Source organism: Pipistrellus kuhlii, unplaced genomic scaffold (genome assembly GCF_014108245.1).
Source record: "Pipistrellus kuhlii isolate mPipKuh1 unplaced genomic scaffold, mPipKuh1.p scaffold_m20_p_2, whole genome shotgun sequence".
NCBI lineage: Eukaryota > Metazoa > Chordata > Mammalia > Chiroptera > Vespertilionidae > Pipistrellus > Pipistrellus kuhlii.
In genome coordinates this window covers 183,602,672-183,625,447 of record NW_023425515.1, presented here as the reverse complement: position 1 = coordinate 183,625,447, position 22,776 = coordinate 183,602,672, and positions in this window count along the sequence as shown.

The window sequence follows — 22,776 nt, the reverse complement described above, 5'->3', positions numbered from 1 at the left end:
GCAAGACTGGCTCCAGCCCAGGCCAGATCTGGGCAGGGCAGGTGGGAGACGGCCCTGACACCCGGCAGAGCCCTCTGCAGCCCCCGCTTCTCCATCTGTGACGTGAGGACAGGGCTGCTCCTGCATTAAGTGCCATCGGCCGTGGACAGTGCCTCGGCGTTTGAGAGTGTCTGCAGCGCCAGAGGAGGAGGCAGCTGGAGGGAGCAGGACGCATGCTCTGGGGGAGGAAGGGCCCTCCCAGGGCAGGTGCCTTAGCACGGACACCCCGGTGCCCCACAGCCGCAGGCCAGGGCTCAGGGCTCAGGGGTCCTGCCTTTTGGCCCCAGGTGTGGTCTAGAGCCCCCATAGCTGTTTTTGCCTCGGCCTGAGTTTTTAAAAATGAAAGATCCCCGCTTACCAGTCAGTGAAAAGCTGGCCCTGGGCCCAGGAGTCAGAAGGGAAGTAGGGATATAATTCTAGGCCCAGCGGTCTGGGGGAGACAGCGTCGGGAGAACCTGCCTTTTCTCCGGTGACGCTGAGAACCCAGGAGTGGGAGGTGCCGGAGGTGGGCCCCGGGCATTCCCTGGGGCCACATTATTTCAGGTGTTTGTGCAGGAGCACTTACTAGATTTTTACTGACTCCATGTCACTCCTATCCATCATCTATCGATCGTTTGTGTTTAATATACTCTGGGCTGGAAAGGGCTTGATGCAGCTAGAAGAAGGTGTTGTAATTTAAGGGATTAATATAAAGAGGAATCCGGAGCTTCGATGGTGCCTGTGAACCCTGAGACATCTGGGTTGCACCTCCTGGCACTCTGGGGAATGCATGGACGGAGAGCACGCCGCCCCACCTTTCTGAGCCTCAGTTTCCACACCTGGACGTCTGGGAGAGCAGTTCCTGCTTGTGGCTGTGACGTGGGCGTTAAAGGACACAGTATATGCCAAGGGCCCGGCCTGGCCCCTGGCGGGGGGGACGATGTCCCAGTGGAGGGCAGGGTCGATGGAGATGCTTTTTGCAGTTCCTGCTTAATTTGTGTTGGGAATGAACCAACCAGGCAGGCTTCCTGGAGGAGGTGTGGCTTTTGGAGCTGTTCTAAGTTAGAATCTAGGTTGGAAACAGGACCAGGAGAAGGAGATGGAGCAGGGGGCTCCCACAGCGGGGGGCCTCCGGGGAGTTGCTGGCAGAGCCCTGGGGCTGGGAGGGAGGGGGGCCATGTGGGGGGCCAGGAGGATGGGCTTGCTGTGTCTGCCCCAAACCAGGAGCAGTATGGAGGGGAGGGGAAGGGAATGTACCCACATTCTCTCAAATCCCCCCCGGCCCTGTGGGGAGACATGGGTGAGCCCCATTTCTACAGATGTGAAAGCTCAGGCCCAGGCGGGGCTCTGAGGCGCTGCGGTCACGGTGAGGGACAGGGTGAAGGGCCACCTCCCTTACGCAGCCTTAGCGTATGGGGTATGGTTGGCTTCATTGCCAGAAAGACTGGAATAAAAAGCCAGTCAAATGATGGTACAAAGCAAACGTGTTGTGGAGAAGGAAATGCAGGCCAGACGCCCGGAGCCCGGACCAGGGCCGACAGGGCTGCAGCCGCAGGGCTCCCATCTCCGCCCAGATCCTTCTCCCCGGCCCGCCCGGCCCCAGGGATCCTTCCCGGGTGGCTTCCTGCCCAGCGGCCCCTCTTGGCACTCGAGGAGTTTATTGGCTTAGCGGGCTCTCGGAGACCTGGCACCTGCCGCCGTTTCTGTTCTAATAAAAGGCGGATGCTCCGGGGGGTGGCGTGCGGGGGGCTCTGGCTCACGGCCACTCCGGGAGACACATTCCTGGCTCCTGACTCACAGGGGAACGTCTTCGTGTCTCCTCAGCACTTTTGGACCCTGCAGCTGTGGTCGCATTCCTCCTCCCCTCCCCCTCCAGCCGGAGCTGCAGCGAATGGACCGGACCCATCGGGGCTGCGGACACTGAGGCCAGGTTCCCAGCTGCGCCACGGAGAGTTAGGGAAGATTGGGGGTGGCGGGGGGGTACATAGCGTGTGCTCTCGTCCTCAGCTTGGCTTAGGGCAGAGACTCCTTATGGGGAGGAGGCAGGGGGTGGGGGTGGGGGGAGCTGATTTTGCCTCCCAGGGGACATTTGTCAATGTCTGGAGACATTTTTGGTTTTCACAACTGGCAGTGTGTGTGTGTGTGTGTGTGTGTGTGTGTATACACACGCTTTTGTATTGGTATCTAAAGGTAGAAGCCAGGGATGTTGCTAAACCTTCTAGGACACACAGGACAGCCCCCTAGAACTGCCTTTCCCCTAATGTCAGCAATCCCACCGCTGAGAAACCCAGGGCTTGGGCTGGAATAGGGGCGTGGTGCTCCCTTCTGTATTTTTCTCCTTGAGTGTCTGGCTTGGGTAGGTCCTGGACTGGGTGGACACTGGGTGGCCCTGAGATGGTCCATGTTTAGTCCTGGTGCTTAGGGAACCCCCTGGTCCCATGTGGGAGACAGACAGAGACCCAGCTCCATCCCAACCTCAGAGCAAGGGGACCCAGAGGACCATGAGCGTTGACCTTGGAGGACGGATCCACGATGCAGCAGACAGAGTGCTGGACAAGCCTCGCGAGCCCCAGCTCTGAGCCGCGGGGGGACCCGGACAGGCCGCATCCCACCCCCCTGGACCTCATTCAGCCTCTGGCCAGTGCTGGCTGGAATCGCTAACTCCCAGGGCCTTGGAGCTCTCATCGGCTAGGATTTTCAAATGGGTTCCGGCACAGCATGGAGGAGGGGTCCGGCACCCCAAGGCAGGGATGGGCAAGTCATGGCCAGTCTGGCCCGGGGCCCATTTTGTTAAAAAGTGTCCCTGGCACACACTCGTGCCCGTGTGTTTATATGCTCTGTGGCTGCATCCAGAGCTCAGCAGTTGCGACACGGCCTGGCCCTCTGTTCCAAAAATATTTTCTCTCGGGCCCTCTGCAGGGAGAGTGTGCGCTAATGAACGATTTCAGGTGTCAGTCACTGGCCACCGGGGACAGGTGGAGGGGCGCTTGTGTGGGGGAGGGGAGGGCTGGGAAGGGCATCGCGTAAGGGAGTGCCTTCTGGTGCGTGGGCCAGGACCTTCCCGTGTCGAAGGGCACCGCTGTACCTGCCTGGCAGAGCCGGGCTGAGGCGCAGCCTCATGGTGAGCGAGAGAGAAAGTCTCGTGCCCGGGCCAGGCAGCCTGAGCCAGGTTATTTATGGGTTTCCGCCGGGAGGGGGGCTCGGCCTCGGGCGGTGTCTGACCTGAATTCTTACACTTACAGGAAATTAGAGCCCGTGGAAGCAGGTGCGCTGGTGATCCCAGCACTCGGGTGGCCGAGAGGGTGATGTGGCTGAGGCAGCGGGGAGGGGCTGGGCCAGCGAGGGCTGGAGGTGGGGCCGGGCGGGAGCGGTAGGGCTCCTGCCCTCCTTGCTGAAGTCACGGAGGGAAAGCAGAACGGCCACTGCCCAGGGCTGGGTTTCCTCTCTGTGCTTCGCTGCGTTTGCTCCGTTATTCCTCACCACAGGCCCAGGAGGTGGGATTATTCCCCCGTCTCACAGATTGGTACACCGAGGCGGGACGTGAACCCGGGAATGACGGTATCATTCCCGTTCTCATGTCTTCTCGTGAACGCCAGCCGCCTTTGGGCAATGAGGAGGTCTCCGGAAAAGTTCCGGGGTGTTCTGTGGGTTTGGGCAGTTTCCTGCTGAGGTGGCGGTGGGTGTCATGCTGTGGGGCAAAGGCAGGGGGCGGCATGGAGGGGCCGGTTCTGGGGACGAAGCGGGACGGGGCGACCCTGGCATCGTGGGGCGTGGGTGGTGTATGGGTGCTGGGGGTCTGCTCTGAGGCCCGGGCAGCTGGAGCTGCTCTAGGTCGCCCACCTGTCATAAGTGAGAGTGGAAGGCAGGTGTAGGACCCTGTGTGCCCCGGACATGTGTGACTCATAAGGATATGTGGGGAGGCCTGGCCAGCGTAGCTCAGTGGTTGAGTATTGACCTATGAATAGGAAGTCATGGTTCAATTCCCGGTCAGGACACATGCCTGGGTTGTGGACTTGATCCCCAGTGTGGGGCATGCGGGAAGAGACCAATGAATGATTCTCTCTCATCATTGATGTTTCTATCTCTCTCTCTCTCCCTTCCTCTCTGAAATCAATAAAAATATATAAAAATATGCGGGGATGTGAACATGTGTGCAGCAGTGTGACTGAGTTTGCAGGGCAGATGAGGCTGAAAATGTACCCAATTTTAGGTTCCTTCTTCAGGAAAAAGAATACAAAGGAACAAATACTGGAGAATCTTTAAAATGAGAAAAGGAACCAGAACCAATCGCCCGATTTTAAAACTGAGAAATGCCGCAAACATTACTGAATTCATAAAAGTATCATAATGTTTTTATTAATTAACTTCCTGGCATACTTTCCACTGCTGATTTCCCCGCCTCCCTTGGCTTTGACCATCACGTGCACGTGTTGCGGGCCCCTTACAGGGCCTTGGAAGGAGCCTGCAGCTCAAGCGTGGGACGTGTGAGCGTGTGTGTGTGTGTGTGTGTGTGTGTGTGTGTGTAAGAATGTGACCAAATGTGGGGCTGTGTTTCACACAAAAAAGTGAGACATGAAGAGCTAGTCTTTCTTATAATAGTAAACTGGCTCAATGAAGGTTTGTTGACTGAATACTAGAGAGTTATCTATCAAATATGTGTGTAAATGTGTGTAGGACACATGTATGTATGTTGAAGCATATGCCATATATGAACACATGAGCATGTCGTCGTGTCTGTGAAGAAAGAGCGTCTGTGTGAGTCTGTGTGAGTTCCCTTGGATGTCTTTTCTCTGACATTTTGGTTTTAGGGAACCCCTCCCTGGCCATGTCCACCCCCACCCAAACCCCACCCGGGAAGATGGGCATGGGCATGCTGTGGCTCTTGGTCCAGGCCTTGTGGGGACAGGCTTGGTGCACGGAATTTATAGCTCCTTTCCCTGACCCGCCTCTCTTCCTCCCATGATGACATGTTGGTAATCCAATCCATGAGAAGCATAGCGTCCTGGGCTGGCATGGGCCCTGTGTGTGAGTGCCTGTGTGTGCGTGCGTGCGTGCACATGTGCAAGAGAGAGAGAGAGAGAGAGAGAGAGAGAGAGAGAGAGAGAGAGAGAGAGAGAAATCCCCAGTGTCCAAGTCCCCAAAGAGCTGTTAGCATCCTTCCTTGTACAGATGGAGAAACTGATGCTCAGAGGTAGGGAAGGCATGTGTCTCAGCAAATTACGAAAGCAGGACCAGGATTCAGGCCTCCCAGGCCAGTAGTTCCGATCAGTAACGATGCTGAGCACGGGCTGGGTGAAGAGTGTGAGATGCAGTGTCCCAGGGGTGGAGGGTGGTTGCCTGGAAAACACTCTCCCTGGCCTGGAGGTGCTTCTAGAAAAGCAGGGGTAAGTGAGGTGTCCTGAGAGGGGGGAGATGTTTACGCCCTGGGGCAGCAATGAGAAGCAGAGGGGCCGCGTCATGGGAATCTGGACCGCAAGGCGAAGGAGCAGGTTGTCCCTCAGGCCATGGAGAGGTTAGAAGGATTGGGGCTGGCAGGTTAGGTGACAATTTGTGTTTCAGAGGGAGAACCTGGCTTCTGTTGGGTGGGCATGGAGTTGACCACCAAGGAGGTGGGTGCCCCATCTGGGAAAGAAGAGTGGGTCTGCTGGGGTGGGAGGCAGATTGGCTAGGGGGGGTGACCCCAACTCTGGCCTTTCTCACCAGTCACCCCACTTTCCCCATCGACTTTCCCCTAACCAACTGGTCCTCGCCCAACCCTATCCAAGAGAGGCCCTGCACTTGAGTCTGGAGGAGGAGGGGTGATGCTCAGCCAGCCCTGACATCCTTCCGGTCTAGAGGGAAGATGGGTACACAGAGCAACCCTGGAAAGGAGGCAGAGCCGGGTTCAAATGCTGACCCAAGTGGCTATGCTACTCAACCTCTCGGGGCCCCAGACTCCTCATCAGTGGGGGTGGCAGCAGGAACAGCCTTGGAGAATTGTTATGAGCACCAAACACGATTGCCTAGCCCAGTGGTTGGCAAACTCATTCGTCGACAGAGCCAAATATCAACAGGACAACAATTGAAATTTCTTTTGTGAGCCAAGTTTTTTAAACTTAAACTTCTTCGAACTCCACTTCTTCAAAATAGACTCGCCCAGGCCGTGGTATTTTGTGGAAGAGCCACATTCAAGGGGCCAAAGAGCCGCAGTTTGCTGACCACAGGCCTAGCATGGTATGGCTATGTGTTTCATAGCTATTATTTGAATGCTAGGACTCATATCCAAGATGGAGATATTTCTTCTAGCTTGAGCAATCTAGGAAAGCTTCCTGCAGAAAGAGGCAGCCTGGGGCAATGATGAGAAGACTAGCTTTGGGGTGAGGCCAGGTTGGGGTCCCAGTGTGGTCCCTTGGCTTGTATGCACATTGTCTTCCCAGTGAAGAAGATAAGTCCAAGGACAAAAGCCAACTGGAGGCCAGTGCTTCGGGCCTTGTTTAACCTTCATCTCCACCCCTCAGGGCCCTGAGATTATTTTAGATAAAGAAATGGAGGCTCCGGAGGGTAGACCACTTGCCTGAACTGACACAGGCATGGAGGATGGAGCCAGAACTGAGTTCGGGTGCTTTTCACCATTAAGCTTGGTCCTGGCACATATTGGTTGTGAGTAAGCAGCTAGAAAACAAAGCACAGTGAGTGGCACCGGAGCTGGGTCTTACAGGAGAAACATGATTTCCAGGGGGAGGAAATGGAAACCCAGGGAGGACTTGGGTTGAACAGAAGCAAGGAGTTGGAGAAGGGTCTTCTTCCCTAGGCACCCGGGCTTTTTATCGACCGCAAGAGAGGGGCTTGGTTATCCTTCACTCCTCCTGATCATGGCCTGAACCAGGTAGCCGTGAGGGTGGAGAGAACGAGCTGGATCCCAAGAACTCTCTGGTTTCAGCAGCCAGAGCCCAGGCAGGAACACGAGAAATGCAATTGTTTGGTCGGATGAAGGCCTTGCATTTGGCGTCTGAAAACTCGCATCCTGTGGGATGGCCCATCCATCATTCCCCTGGGAGTGAGCCAGGAGAGGCCTGCGGGGTGCCTCGTCATGTGGGGATATTTATGGGTTTTCTTGAACTCTGTGCAGGCCGCAGGCCACGTGGCCCTTCCCTCTGGTGCTGCCAGCTCCTTAGCGCATAGTGGGTCACCATGAGAGACATCCCCCACTCCCCCCATTTTTCCTAATAGCCCTACCTACTGCTTGCTTGCCTTCTTCCCTGTGGGATTTGAGAGCCTTGGCCGTGCCTGGCATGGAGCCAGTACTTACCTGTGTCAGGCACACCCCCCCTCACTTATACCTCCTTCCATCCCGAGAGGTGGTGGTGCTTTATTTATTTATTTATTTTTATTTTTAAATATATTTCATTGATTTTTTTACAGAGAGGAAGGGAGAGGGATAGAGAGTTAGAAACATCAATGAGAGAGAATCATCGACCAGCTGCCTCTTGCACAGCCCCTACTGGGGATGTGCCCGCAACCGAGGTACATGCCCTTGACCAGAATCAAACCTAGGACCCTTCAATCTGAAGGCCGATGCTCTATCCACTGAGCCAAACCGGTTTCGGCCAGAAGTGCCACATTTCCTGTGGGGACAGAGGCACACAGGCACGAGGACCCATCCTCAGGGTCACAACGGTGGGTGGTGGCAGAGCTGGGGTTTGAACCCAGTTTACCTGACTCCCAGCCCTGCCTCTGCCCCTGCGTCCTTCCTCCCACCCCCTTCCACCTTCCCTTCCCTGCCTCGTCCCTTCTCTCCAGGCAAGGCTGAGCCAGATAGAAGCCTGGGGTTCCAAAGACCCTCCTCCTCCTTCTGGGTCCAGAGATAAATATTTGTTTCTCCCAGTGTAAATACCCCTCTGTGTTTAATGAGGTGATTCCAGGCCATTTCCTGGCACTGCTCAGTGCCTGGAAGTCTCTCTCGGTGTGGGGAAACCAGGCCTCTCGGCAGTGCTTCCCGCTTCTAGACGAAGCCGCAGCTCAGAGAGGGCGACGGCCCACCCAGAGCCACACAGCCAGACGCAAACCCATGCAGCCTGGCTCCTGGTCTCCTGCATCCTGGGCATGCCCCTGGCCCTCCAGCCACTGGGCCATGAGCCCTGACAGGCAGGCGGGTGAGCACTGAGGCTGTGTGCTCCCTTCTCTTGGCATCTCCGGTCAACATGGCACTTACAGCGCCCCCTCACCCCCCCCGGACATGGACCCCCTCCTGCCATCCTCACTTGAAGTGATACTTTAATAAATTATGCTTTTATGTTATTACACGTGGGGCTGTAAAAGCAGAGAGTGTGCCGTGGTGCTGAGGTAAGGCGCCCGCGACTTTGCAATTTCCTGGTCTGGCCTGGCGCTCCACTCCGGCCGTGAATTTTTCATTAAAGCGCGCAGGTGACGCCACGGGGGCAGGCGCGGGCCGGGTACGCTCCCACGGTGGCGCGGCCCCTCCCTGACCCCACGGGGCTGGCCTGGTGATGGCGGAGGGTTCACGCCACGGTGATCAGACATCACCTCACTCGGGGGCTCAAGCTCAGCTCCAGGTTCCAACAGGGAGTGAGGAGAAGCACAGTGCTCCCTCACAGGGAGACTGGCGTCCCCTGGCCACGCACCTGCCTGGCCAGCCCCTGGGCCCCGCCTTTGACACGCGTTACCCCCTTTCACCCCCAAACGACAGTGAGCTCTACAGCTGAGTCCTATTGGACAGGCAGGAAAGAGGGCTCTGCTAAGGAGTGGCAGTGCCAGCCCCCCCCCCCCCCCCACACACACACACTCAGCCTGGTCCGGAGCCTGTGTTCACAGCTCTCTGCTTTCCTCACTTCTCTCTCTCTCTCTGCTCTTTGCCCCCAAACCTGTGGGCCCTTTGCAGCCACAGCTACAGAGGCAATGGGCACATCGCACGCAGAGTCTGGGGGAAGAAGGCTTCTGGACTCCACGGCTCTGTCCATGCTGTTCCTTCCTGGCATGCTTTTCCTTCCTCCCTCCGGGCTGCAGAGACCGGGCCTGCGGCTTCACACCCCTCCGCTTGCCTCTCCACACCCCACTGCTCTGTCCGACACCCACTACCCAGCGATTTGTTCACTGAAACGTGAGTCCTGAGTCCCAGCGCTTTGGAAGTGCGTCAGTCTTCCCATCTGTGAAATGGGCCAGGGCAGTGGTCGGCAAACTCATTCGTCCACGGAGCCAGATATCAACAGGACGACGAATGAAATTTCTTTTGAGAGCCAAACTTTTTATCTATTTATTTTTAAAAAATATATTTTATTGATTTTTTTACAGAGAGGAAGAGAGAGGGATAGAGAGTTAGAAACATCAATGAGAGAGAATCATCGGCCAGCTGCCTCTTGCACACCGCCTAACGGGGATGTGCCCGCAACCAAGGTACATGCCCTTGACCGGAATAGAACCTAGGACCTTTCAGTCCGCAGGCCGACGCTCTACCACTGAGCCAAACCGGTTTCGGCTAATGCCACTTCTTCTGAATAGACTCCCCCAGGCCTTGGTATTTTGTGGAGGAGCAACCCTCAAGGGGCCAAAGAGCCGCATGTGGCTTGCGAGCCGCGGTTTGCCGACCACAGGGCCAGGAAATGGGTCCAAAGCATCCCATGGAAGCTTATGTGGTTCTCGTATGGTTGTCGAAGATTCCAGGAGGAGAGAGGAGACAGAGAAGCAGGAGCCTGGACCTGGCACCGGACAACGGGGGCTGCCTTGTGGGGTGGCCACAGGCATCTGCATGGGGGCCACGGGAACGGCGCTGCCTTCCGGTGCACAGGCCCCGTCGAGGCCGCATTTCCCAGCTCTTGCGGGAACTCGTCCCAGGAGCTGAAGACAAAACCAAACTCGAACTAAACACTCAGGATCCGCGTACCCCGCCGTTCCGGGGGAGCGCGTCTCCTCTCCCGCCGGCGTCCCCGCCAGGCCGGAGCACAAACAAGAGGCCTCGGGGGTGGCTCGGGCCTCTCTCGCAGAATTAGGGAGATTAGCCGCGCGCCGGGCCCAGCAGATGTCCCCTCTCCAGACGCGGTGACTCACTGGCCTCCCTGGTGGGGAGAGGGATCCAGCCGGGCCTGAGCCGTCCTGGCTGGTGAGGAACGGGATGCGGGGCAGAGGTCAGGGTAAACACCCACGGTCAAGGCAGGAGGTAGGGATCAGGGCGGGGACAAGACGGAGGACAGACCGTTTTCGCTCAGCAGAAGGAAGTGCTCTCGAAGGCCCATGCTGCCCTGGGGCAGGCAGGAGGGGCGGCCCGGAGAGGTGGTGAGGGCTCAGTCCTGAGATGTGCAAGTGGGGTCCCAGGGCCCCCCTGAAGGCAGGAAGGGTTCCAGGCAGCACCGGGAGTGTCCAGGCAGAAGCCAGTTCAGGTCCCCCCAGCAAGAACTCTACTGGAGAGAGGGCAGCCTCTGCCTGCAAAGGGTCGGATAGAAAATAGGTTAGCAGCCCTGACCAGTTTGGCTCAGTGGATAGAGCGTCGGCCTATGGACTAAAGGGCCCCTGGTTCAATTCTGGTCAAGGGCATGTACCTTGGTTGTAGGCACATCCCTAGTAGGGGATGCGCAAGAGGCAGCTGATCGATGTTTCTCTCTCATTGATGTTTCTAACTCTCTATCCCTCTCCCTTCCTCTCTGTAAAAAAAAAAACCAAAAAAAAAAAAATCAATAAAACATATTTAAAAAAAAAGAAAAGAAAATAGATTAGGCTTTGCAGGTCTTATAGTTCAGCTGCAACTGCTCCTCGGCTACTGTAGACAACACATAAGTGAATGTGTGTGGTTGTGTTCCAATAAAACTTTATTTTACAAAGTGATGGATCAGATATGGCCCCTGTAGAGCTTGTGGCTCTGGGGCCTGCGGTGGGGGTTGGAGGGTCTCTCATGCCCTTAACCCTGCGGATGGTGCCCCTCCACCTGGATGGGTTCTTTCATTTCTTCTTCCTAGTTTTCTTCCCTTCCCTTGATGTACTCATCCATCTATTTGCCCATTTGCTTCATGGTTTCAACAAATCTCTAATTCATGTTCCAGCTCATTAATTTGTTTGCTCACTTACTCACTTAAGAATTCATCTAGTGCCCAGCCGGCATGGCTCAGTGCTTGAGCATCAACCTGTGAACCTGGAGGTCACGGTTCAATTCCCGGTCAGGGCATATGCTGAGGTTGCGGGCTCTATCTCCAGGGTGGGGTGTGCAGGAGGCAACTGATCAATGATTCTCTCTCATCATTGATGTTTCTATCTCTCTCCCCCTCTCCCTTTCTCTCTGAAATCAATAAAATATATTTAAAAAGCAAAACAAAACAAAAACGAATTCATCCAGTCACTTATTCATTCACTCATTCACCATTCCTCTACTACAAGCTCAGGGAAATGCTAAATTAGCCGAGATGCTTGAATGTGGAGAGAATGGAGAGAAACAGAGGGCTTGATGGTTGCCTCTGAGGCTTTGTAAGCTTCTATGAATAAGGTGTGAGCAGTTATTCCTTTACTAATGAACTCCCGCATCGTTTCTGGACTCGAAGCCTCCTCTACCCAAGGTTCTAGGTGAGGAATTCAACAACAAAGACATGGCCCTGGTCTTGTGGGAGCCCACAGCCCAGCCTAGACACCGGCTGTACGTGGTGAGCGGTTCCAGGCGGGGAGAATGGTGTGGCCGCGACCAAGACTTGAGAGCGAACGGAGTCTGTTCTGGACAGTGCGAGAGGCACAGTCCGATCGGAGCCCAGTGCGTGTGACGCCCCTCACTGGGCCTGTGTCCTCATTTCTACTACGGTTCTGACCTCTGGGGCTGCCACAGTGGTTACGGAGCACTTGGCTCAGAGCTTGTGCTCAGAACTTGCTGGTTATTATCAGTCACTAATAATTGTTATTCATAGTGAGTATTATTAGGCGGAACAACATGAACCCGTGGGTGAGGCTCGTGCTGGTGGCCTGGCTGGACAGAGGATGGAGTCGGCGACCTGTCAGGGCTGTCTGGATCTCAGCCAGAATATGACAGGAGGAAAACAGCAGTAACAGCTGCTGACGTTCAATAGTCACAAACTGTGCTCCTTGGGGCCATTTCCTCCAACTTTGAACGTTGGTGTTTTCTTCTGTAAAACGTGGCTGCTCGGAGGCCCCCACCTCAGGTTGCCATGTGGGTTCAATGAGAATTAGGCACGTCCACGGCTCATCCTCAGCAAGTGGTAACTATTATACATCTTCGTTATGACAACCGAGCCCCCATCAGTGGATCTTCACAGCCACTGCTTTGATTCCCGCCGGGCAGGGAGGAGACCAGGCTCAGAGGAGTGGAGTGTGGGCCCACCGCTGGCGAGGCCCCGGCAGGGCAGGGTGAGGCACAAGCAGGGGTTGGAGAGCCAGAAGGACCACCCCTCCTGTCTGTCTGGTCTCAGGCCTGGTTCCTGGCTAGTTTCAATCCCTTCCGCCACTCCCAGGAAGTGTCTGTTCCCATGCCCTCTGGCCTGCCCCTCCTGTCCCACTGGGCTCCTGGTGTGCTGGGTCTGGAAAGTCCCCGGGCCTGGGAGAGATAAGGGGTGCCTTACCCAGGTCCCCGGGCAGTGCCTGCCCACGGCCCCTTTGATCACAGACCAGATGGTTCTGCCAGCCCAGCTGTTGCAGAAGCAGCTGCAGTGATAGCAGCCAGCCCAGGGAGGGGGCTGGGCCTGGTATCAGCCACCTGGAGGGGGCACCTCCTGTTGTCTCCACAGCAACGGGTGCCCAGCCCTGCAAACAGGAAGCTGCTCCTGCACGGGTGGTGGGATAGGGAGGCTGGAGGGAGGGAGACCCAGATCCTCTAATCTCCCAGAGGAAGTGGTCCCGGGGGCGGGGCCTCGCATGGGCCACCATCCTCCTGACTCCTCCATGAGTGTGGGGGTGGGGCCCGGCAGGGAGAACTCCCAAACCACACAGCTGCCTGAGTTCTGGCTAAGGATGGGTGGCAGGAGGAGCGTCCCCAGGCAGCCCGGGCCCGCCAGCCTGAGGAGCTGTGCAGACCCCTCGTTTGGAGCCTCCTGGACGCTCCCACGCTCCAGCTCCCTGCTTCTTGGAGGGGGTGCAGTCGGTTTCAGGGGTGACCTGGTGCTCAGGGCTTCACACCACCTCTCTGCTCCCCCTGCCCAGCTGAGGGGGCCTAGGGGCTAATGATCTTGGGGTGTTTGCCCCTGGCTGGGTAACCTTGAGCAAGCCACCATTTGCATGTCTTTGGATGGTGTGTGGGGCCAATGAGATAACCTAGGGAACGTGTCTAGGTCGGAAGTAATGCCATTTAAGATTTAGCTCCCTCTACTTCCAGAGCCCCAGCCCTAGAGAAACCTAACCCCCTCACATCCTGCAGCCTGCAGTGCTGGGGGGGAGGGGCTGGCAGGCTTGAGGGGGTGCCCCCTGCCAGATGCCAGGCCCCAAGCTGGCCATCTTCCCCGCTGTCACTCACTTCATCCTTCTAACAGCCCTAAAAGATGGGAGCATGATTCCCATTTTACGGATAGGGAAACTGAGGCTGGGGCTTTCCTCTCTGAGCTCTCATTGGGTCTCAGGCTTCCTGACACACTCTGTGAATCCTGGGAATTCAGGCTAGAGGCTCCCCAAAACCATCTTGGGGGCTCACTGGGTGGCCCTGGCAGCCAGGGCAGGGGCAGTGACACAGGAGGGTCACTGGGGTCATCTTGGACCTTGGGTCCTGCCCTGTCCCAGCTCCCTCTACTGGCCAGCCAGGTTGGGTGAGTTGGGCCAAACTACGGGGCCACAAACGCTCACGTGCAGAGCCCTTCCTTCAGTCCACAGCATGGAGCTTCTGGACAGCGGCAGGTGTTTTGCTGGGTGGTGAGGTCCAGAGAGGAGTAAGATAGAGTTCTGCTTGAGGATAACAAAATCATCTGTGCATGCGTGTGTGCATGCGTGTGTGCATGTATGTGAGCGTGTGCAGCATGCAGGGCGTGTGGATGGTGGGGAAGGTGGTATTGATGACCATGATGGTGCTGATGGGCTCAAGCAGGAGTGGGGAGACATGGTATTTGTGAGGGAGCTGGTTTGGAGGGAGTGCCGGTGGTCGCAGTGATGGTGCCGGTGAGGATGGTGCCGGTGAGGATGGTGCTGGCGGCAGAGTGAGCCGTGTGCACGGGGGCACCAGCCCTTACTCTCTCCCTGGATGCGCCCTCAACTCCAGGCAGAGCCGGCTTACACTTGACTATGGCAGCTTCCTCTAGGCACCCCCTCTCCCATCAGTGTCAGGCTCACCTCCCAGCCCCTAGCAGGCCACAGTGAGCCCAGGCTCTCAGGGGTGGCAGACCAGAGAGGGTGGGTGGCTTGCTGAAGATCACAAGCAAGGTAGCGACTGCAGCCGGACTTCCGGCACCTACTCCAGGCCTCTGCCCGCCCTCCCCGCCCATTTCCCACGCTCCACAAGCAGGTCCCAGGCCTGCGCTCTGTGCCGGGTCCTGTGCTGGAGTCTGAAGTGTGTCCCCAGGCATCACCGGGCTTCCTGACCTCAAAGACCTGCGTCCAGCTGGGGAGGCAGAAACCTAAAGAGACAGGGTGGCAGAGGGAAGAGGACGGAGTGGGTGGTGGAAGCCCCTGCCGGGAGGTGTCAGGGACCTGAGTGACACTCTGAAGGGGGTGGAGGAGTTGGCTAGTTGGGGAAGTGAAGGGGAGCCGGAAGTGCAGTGTTAGCTGGGAACTGGGGCTGGGGTGGGGCAGGGCGGGCTCTATGTTGTAGTAAAAGCATCTTACAGTCTTATCCCAAAGGGTGGTTCCTCAGGTGGTCCCCTCTGCCCTCCCCCCTCTCTGCCGCCCAGCCCCCCCCCATCAAGCCCCTCCCAGAGTCACAGTATCACTCCTCCCCTCAAATAACTGGAATTGTTTGGAAGTGCTTAGCAAGAATTCAGCTCAGCAGGTTATACTGGTCAGGGGAAGGGGCCGCAGATGGGTATGGGACTGGTGGTGGTGGTGGGAGGTGGGGGGGCGGGCACTCAGTGGAACTTCCTGGGAGGTGAGAGGTCCTGACCTCCAGCCAGAGCCAGCGCCCCTGTGAGCACTGATCTGAGAGCAGATTAAAAGGGAGACAGAGCCCTAGCTGGTTTGGTTCAGTGGATAGAGCATCAGCCTGGGGACTGAAGGGTCCCAGGTTCGATTCTTCTGGTCAAGGGCACATGATTGGGTTGCGAGCTTGATCCCCAGTAGGGGGTGTGCAGGAGGCAGCCAATCAATGATTCTCTCTCATCATTAATGTTTCTAGCTATCTCTCCCTCTCCCTTTCACTCTGAAATCAATTATATATATTTTTTAATGAAAGGGAGACAGAGCTATCAGAGTTCCACTGCCCACTCAGGATGGGAATGGGGGGTGGCCTGGAACAGCTCCTCTTCTGCCTGGGGAGGTGTATGGAGGGGTATATTCATTCATTCATTCATTCATTCATTCATTCATTCAAAAATGTTTATTATTGAGGGCCTGCTATGTGCCAGGCACTGTTCTAGGCTTTGAAAATGAATGGGAGATAAATGAGACAGAAGGGATTTACATTAGACAAATAAGCAAGTTAGCAACATGTCAGATAGTAACTAGTGTTAGGGAAGAAGTTAAAGAGAGGGAGAGAAAGAGAGAGAGAGAGAGAGAGAGAGAGAGAGAGAGAGAGAGAGAGAGAGAGAGAGAGAGAGAGAGAGACATCAAGTTGTTGTTCCACTTATTTATGCATTCATTGGTTGATTTTTGTATGTGCCCTGACTGGGGATCAAACCCGTAACCTTGATGTATCAGGATATTCTTCTAACCAACTGAGCTACCCAGCTAAGGCTGGGAGGGCTATTTTACATGGCTGGTCAGGGAGGGCCTTGCTGATAGGCTGTTTGAACTGAGGCCTGAGGGACAGGAGCCGGGAAATGACAGGGCTCTCCGGGGGAAGGATGCCCAGGCTAAGGGCACAGCGAGCGCAAAGGCCCTGAGGCGGGAGCGTGCTTGGCTGCTGCAAGGACCGCAGAGGCCAGTGTGGCTGGAGTAGAGTGAATGGGGGGAGAGTGGGAGCACAGGAGTCAGCACAGCTGTGGGGCCACAGGAGCACATGAGGGGCTTCGGCTTTTGCCCTGAGCAGCAGGGAAGTCGTTGCAGACTCAGAATGGGACTTGGCAGTAGCGGGGAGGCAGGGGGACCAGTAAGGAGGCTTTTGCAAGAGCCCATTGAGAGGTGGCTGTGGCTCGGCGAGGGGAGAGCAGGGGAGAGCAGGCTCACTGCAGAGATGTTGAGTTTGGTGTCATTGTTGGGCCTCTCCGGGGATGTGATGCCCTAAGCCTGGGGTTGGAGACACACATGCGGGAGCCATGGGCGTTCGGAGAGCACTGAGAGCCGTGCCGAGCATTTGCTAAGTGTGTCCCCGTGTGCCTGCACCCTGATGTGGCTGAAGGACTGAGGCCCGAGGCCTCTGACCATGGGCTTTGCCACAGGGAAGCACGAATTGGGAGGCGAAAGCAGGAGGAGATGAGCGAAGTTAGCCTTAGACAGGCCCGGGTGTGCATCTTGGTGTGACCTTGGGCAACCAAGGTCAACCTCAACCACTGCGAGCTGCGTCATCTCATGTGCCAAGCGAAGATAATGACAGGGGAGCTGCGAGAACTGAATGAGCGGGTGCCCGTAGGAAATGCAGGCCGGTCCCTGGCCCCGTGTCATTCTGATCAGCCCCAAGCTGTGGTGTGAGTCCTTCTGGACGATTCGCTCTCTCCCTCTGGGTGGGGCTTAGGAAAGTGGTATTTCCTGCGTGCCTGGCTCCTCTGCAGTTGATAAATGAGGCATCTGAGGCTCAGAGAGGCCGACTTGCCAAGGCCACATAGAAATGGCGAAGCTGGCATTGCCTCAGACTCCGCGCTGTGTCTGGCCTCTGCCGCTCCTCCTCCCAGTCTGTGGCTTCTGACGGCCACCGAGCGGAAAGCATCAGGCGTAAGGAAGGGACGGAGATCTGAAGTCTGACCCTTATGCCCAGGAAGTTCTGCCCAGCGGGTACGGCCTCATACCATTCCCCCTCCAACAGGGCCCTGGGGGTTCATGTCAACCCGATTTCTCTAGAACAAAGGCTGGCTTCAAGGAAAGGGCATGGGGGAACAATCCTGAGAAGCAGGGGCCCGGCACTCATCTTCGGAGACAGCCTTGGCTCGGCAGGGATGCTGGAGGTGGTCAAACCCACACTCCCAGCCCACAGGGTGTGGGGAGTCCCTTATGCGGTGTGTGTGCACATGTGTGCATGTGTGTGTGTGTGTGTGTGTGTGTGTGTGTGTGTGTGTGTGTTGGGGGGGGTTGTTGGGGTCTGCGTCTGGCAGAGGGGGCTGGGCTGGAGGGAGCACTTGGGTTGGGATCTCTCGGGTCCTTGAACCACATCGGAGCTGCTATGGGAAGGCTCCCTGGTGCGTGAACACTAGGGAGGGAGGCGCAGGCCGCTGATTTATCGGCTTCTCCTCCTTTTGATCTCCCCGCTTCCCTGGAGAGACTGCCTCCCCCGCGCCCGGGGCTGCCCGCTGGCCCGGGACACAGGAAGCCTCCTTCTCCGCACGGCCTCGCTGGCTCCCGGTGCCCTGCCAGTGTCACCGAGCGACCGGGCTCCCTGTGCCGTGGGTGCTGCGGGGCTTCCTGTCCCGCTGGTCAGGGTCCAGAGCACACTCGCCTCTCCGTCCTCCGGGCCAGCTCTGTTTCCCTGTCCTTCTCTTTCCGCCTCAGCTCCTGGCTTCTTCCTCCTCCTCCTTCCTCCCAGCCTGACATGCCTACACCCCACTCCAGGTGGTACAAGGATCTGGGGCCCAACAATCTCAACGTCCTCTCTGGTTCCAGAGGCCGAAGTAGCCCAGCTTTTAGGCAGGGTCTGGGCACAGCTTGCAGTCTGGTCACCATTGGGCGGGTGCAGGGCAAAGAGAGGGCAGAGCCGGGTTCAAAGCCTGGCTCTGCGTCTCCCGGCGGTGTGGCTGCGGGTGAGCCAGCGCGGAGGCTGTGCAAGGCCTCTTGGTGGGCCCGGTAGTGGAAGAACACCGAGCCATGACGCCTGGGCGTGCCCGTGAGGAGGCAGGCTGCTCTGCGGCAGGGGAGGGGCTGCCCTCAGGGCGTCCGGGTGGGGCCTGGGAGAGGCAGAGGTGGAGTCCGAAGCACTGCTCAGGTGCCCCGGGCAGATCTGGGTCAGGGCAGGGACAGGTGCCTCCTTCAGATGCCAGGTGACAAGCTCACCGGGCCCCTTAGTGGGGGACTGAATTGGGGAGCTGAGCAGCTGCCTCGGTCGGGCCACATCAGGATGGACAGAACCCAGAGTCCCCTTCCTGGGACGGTGGGCTGAGAAAGGAGGGGCCAGGAGGCCTCAGCTGCTGCCCGGGCACACTCTCAGGCCTGGGCAGTGGTGGGAAAGGACAGGTTAGAAAGGGGCAGCAGTGGCAGGGGCAGGGGTGGAGTGAGCAGGGGGTTGAGGGGTGTGGCTGCATGCAGGCCAGGCACAGCCGTGGTCCTGATGGCCATAGCTCCTCCCCCCACCCCCAACCCCCATCCGGCCCTGTGCCCTTCGCTCCTCCTCCTGCTCTAGGCCTCCTGGCTCCTCAGGGCTTACTGTTTGCATTTTTAAATCCACCCGTTTTCTTCTTTCTGGCTTGGGGTTTGTAACTTGTGGGGGAGGGCTTCCCTACCCAAGATCATGGCAATATTTCCTCTTGGTTCTTGCAGGCTCCTGTCCCAGCTTTGGCTTCTCTTCATTCCGTGCCGTTGACCTTTCCCGTCTGGTCCTGACCCGGTTCTGTGTGGTGTTTATGTTTCCTCGCTGTCCACCACTGCCCAGTGGAACAGAAGCTCTGTGAGGACAGGCATTCTTGTCTGTCTTGTCCCCCGCCGTGTCCCAGCCCCCAGCAGGCGCCTGGTGCCTGGAGGTATGCACTGCACCTGCGTTGAACGAAGCGCCAGGGTGTGGATCCAGAACTCCAAGACAAAGAGTGTTTAGCAGAGAAACTGTCCACCATGTCTGTCCCCACAGAATCCCTCCGCCACCCTCCCTTCCACCGTGTGTTTCTGTCCAGGGGCCTCTGCTCAAAGTGCACGGCCCCCTCCGGCCCGGACCCCCTTTTCCCCCTCTCCTCACCCCCCCCCCCCCAGCTCTTCCCTAAGCTCTCTCCTTTCTGACTAGGGATGGAGAAAAGAAGGCTAAGGGATTCCATTAACAAAGACCATTGGGTGATTGCAGTGCTCAGAGCTGGGGTGTACAGATGAGGGAAGGGAGAGGCCCATCAATTGCCCCCCCATAACCACCATGCAACCCATGAAGACATAACAAGGGCAAGGGCATGGCTGTGGCTGTGCGATTTCCCTTTTTTAAGGAACGGCTCTGAAATGTTCTTGGTGATGCAGCCAGGTCCCAAGAGCACCTAGACTTTCCTGCTGGTGACAGACACACACACACACACACACACACACACACACACACACCCGCTGGACTGGGGAACACCATTAGACACCTTTAGCACCGCTGTGTTCCTTCTAACCAGCCTGGGGAGGAGTGGCCCTCACGAAGGGCAGCCATAGACAGCCCAGGGTTAATTCAATGTAAGGAATTTATTCATTTCTTTACTCATTCATTCATTCATTCATTCACTTATTCATTTCTTTACTCATTCATTCATTCACTTTAGTTGGGTAGGACCAGCAAAAACAGAACCATAGACAAATAAAGCTAGAACAAATGGCCTAAGTGTCAGGAAGAAAATCAACACGCGGCTGAGATGTCAAATCATAGGGTCCCTACTTCGGACGAGGTCAGGAGGTGACAATCCCACGGAGACCCGAGCGACCCACAGGAGGGCGCCATGGGGAGAGCAGAGTGGCAGGAATTCCGGGAAGAGGAAAGGGCACTGGGCAAGGCCCTGAGGTGGGAAAAGCTTGACGTGTTTGAGAAATGACGTGGCTGGAGCGAAATGAGGGAAGGCAGGGTGGTGGGATGAGGCTGAGGGGTGGGGGTGTCTGGGCCACACCATGGGATGGGAGACGGGAGGATGGGGCACGGCTGAGGTCGTCTGGACAGCTCATCTCCTCCTGCTCAGCTGGGGAGGTTCCGGCCCTGGTCCCTTCCGTGGTCCTGGGTAGAGCCGGCCAGGTCCGTCGGGGGATTTGGGAACCTCTGCCCCGGCCCCCAGGCTGCCAGACAGGACCCTCCAGCTGGCCCAGGTGTGGGACCCGGCAGGCACGGTGAGCTGCGTCAGTGGCAGCTCCAATCTGCCGTTCCCAGGTGCTATTGCCAACCAGCTCTGTGGAACCAGAACCACCAAGCCCCGAAGGCCCGAAGTCCCGCGAGGGCGGCCGGAGGCAAGCACAGAGGAGGAAGGACGCAGACAGGGGGCGAGAACTCCTGGGCTCCAGGCAAAGGCACCGTCAGGAGAATTCAGGGAGAAATCCCACCTCAAACCCACAACCCAAATGTTTCATTAGAACCCTCCGCCCCCTCTCTTTTTGTCAAGCGAAGGATACACACGGCCTTTCTCCTTGTAACCAGGCCAAGAATAATTTGGGGCAGGAAAGTTTGAGCATTTGTAAAAATAAAATAAAAATGTAAAAAAAGAGAGGGGGGGGAGAGAGCGAGCACTGGAGTGTACGTTCGTGTGAAACTAAACAGAGGGAAAGTTATTTAGGTGGTAAAACGTCTCCAGGTCCCCCCACCCCCCGCCCCCGCCCTCACACTTGGCCCCCTCCCCACGTGTTGAAATCAAGATTGCTCGGGTATTTGTTTTGTTAATCTCCTGCCAGGGCCAGGGGGCTGCGGGCTGGGTTTCTTCTTGTTCACAGCGCGCCTCCAGCTGCCAAGCTGCTCCCCCTCACCTCGCCCGGGGCTGGAATCTGTGCACCTGTTCCCTGCTCTGTCTGGGACACGTGGAGCTGGGGGGGCGGGGGGGGGTGTTTGCCCCCCTGAGAGAGTGTGGTTCTGCCCCACCGGAGACCCCAGCTCCCCTGAGGGCTCACCTCCCCGTAACCTCCCAGAGCCTTGGAGCTCTGGCCCACACCCCTGGGTGCTGCTGAAGCTTCGATTGGGGGGCGGGGGGTGGCCAGACTCTTGGGGTTATGAGAATCAGGGGGACCAGTTACCTAGTTTGAGCGCTGGCTCAGCCATGTGCCCAGGGGGTGAATGGCCGCCTCTCTCTGCGCCTCGGTTTCTCACGTGCCAAGTGGGGACAATGGTAATAACTACTTCATAGCACTGCTGGGAGGACTGACGGCGCTACCACGGGGAAGTGGGTAGGACACTGCCTGGCACATAGTAGCTACTCAATAAACGTGAGTGCTGACTGCTGATGGGCTTCAGGCAACGTTCGAGGCTTTGGGAAGATGGCATTTTGCTTCTCTGTGGCTCAGTTTCCGTCCCTGTAAAATGGACACCGTCTTCGCTGCCTCCCCATGTTGTTTCTGAGAATGGAGTTAAGTCAAGCAAGACCCTGAGGCCAGTGCCAGGCCAGTGGAAAGGGCTCATTAACTATCAGCTGTGGCATTTTGTGTATTTGCTCTGCTCTGTCATAAAGTTTCATTTTGATCCAACAGAGAAGGAAGGAGACGAATGCTCCCCAGGCACTTCATTGGCCACAGGCCCTGGCCCCAGACCTGGCACTGCCTGCTCCTCATACTGGTCCACACATGTCTTGTTGGCCCCATTTGGCAGGTGAAGAGACTGAGGCGTGGGTGACTCAGCAGGTTTGGTGGCAGAACTGGGAGTAGAGCCCGGGCTATTTGGATGCCACGTAAGGAGCTTTGAAGGCTGGGTCCTGATCGGGCTGGAACAGACTGGGAGAGGGGAGAGATGAGAACGGCGATAGCAGCGATGACAACATTTTGGGGTGCTCCTGTAGTGGTGCTGTGGGAGGCAGTTTGCCTGCGTTCTTTCACTGGGCTCTCCCTCCAGCCCTGTGAGGAGTTATCATTCCTGCCACGCAGATAAGGAAACGAAGGAGCAGGCAGGCAGGGAAATGGTGCCCACTGACTCTGAGCCTTCTGGGCAGCATCTGCCTTTGGCTGCTCTGTGCCACCAGCAAAGAAGCTGGGCCTTGGCGCCTGGCACTTGGTAGATGCTCCCCGCCCCTCCCCCCAACCTCTCCCCCCTCCCGTCCCTTCTGTTGACCTTGCCTTCCCCCCTGAGAGGTCAGGTCATGAGAGCAGAAAGGCAAAGCCCAGAGCCCACCTCACTTGTTGCACAAACGGGGAAACGGAGTCCAAGAAGGGAGAAGAGACTTGCCTATGGGCAGGCAGAGAAAATCCGGGTAGTCAGTGGAGGCCCGGATGGGGAGCTGAGTAGGGCGCGGAGGGAGCAGGAGAGGTAGCCTGGCCCAGGGCAGAGCCTGGATGCTGCTTTGAAAGAGGTTCCTTGCAGGGGTGGGTGGGGAGGTGAGGGGGACAGGCTGGGGGAGGAGGAACAGGCCTGCACTTCATACCTTGGCTGTCTCACCCCGCCCTAAAGCCCAGCCTTCCCCGCTCTCACCTCCATTCATGCCTCCCCACCCCTCGCTGACTCTCATCCCTCCCTTTAGCCAGACTTCAGGACCGGAAGCTAGGACCTGGTTGCACACCCTGGGAGCTGGCTGAACCCCTTCCTCCCCGGGCAGTGGTAAAGCGAGGGGCAAGTGGCACCCACCCCGCCCCCCGCCCCCCAGGCACAAGGACAAATGAGCAGGAGAAAGGCTGGACACAGGCAGAAACGGGAGTTGTTGTTATTTTTATTATTACTACAATACATCAGATAACTGGTTGGACTGCATTTTTCTCCAGTTGCCCCTGGCGCCCTGT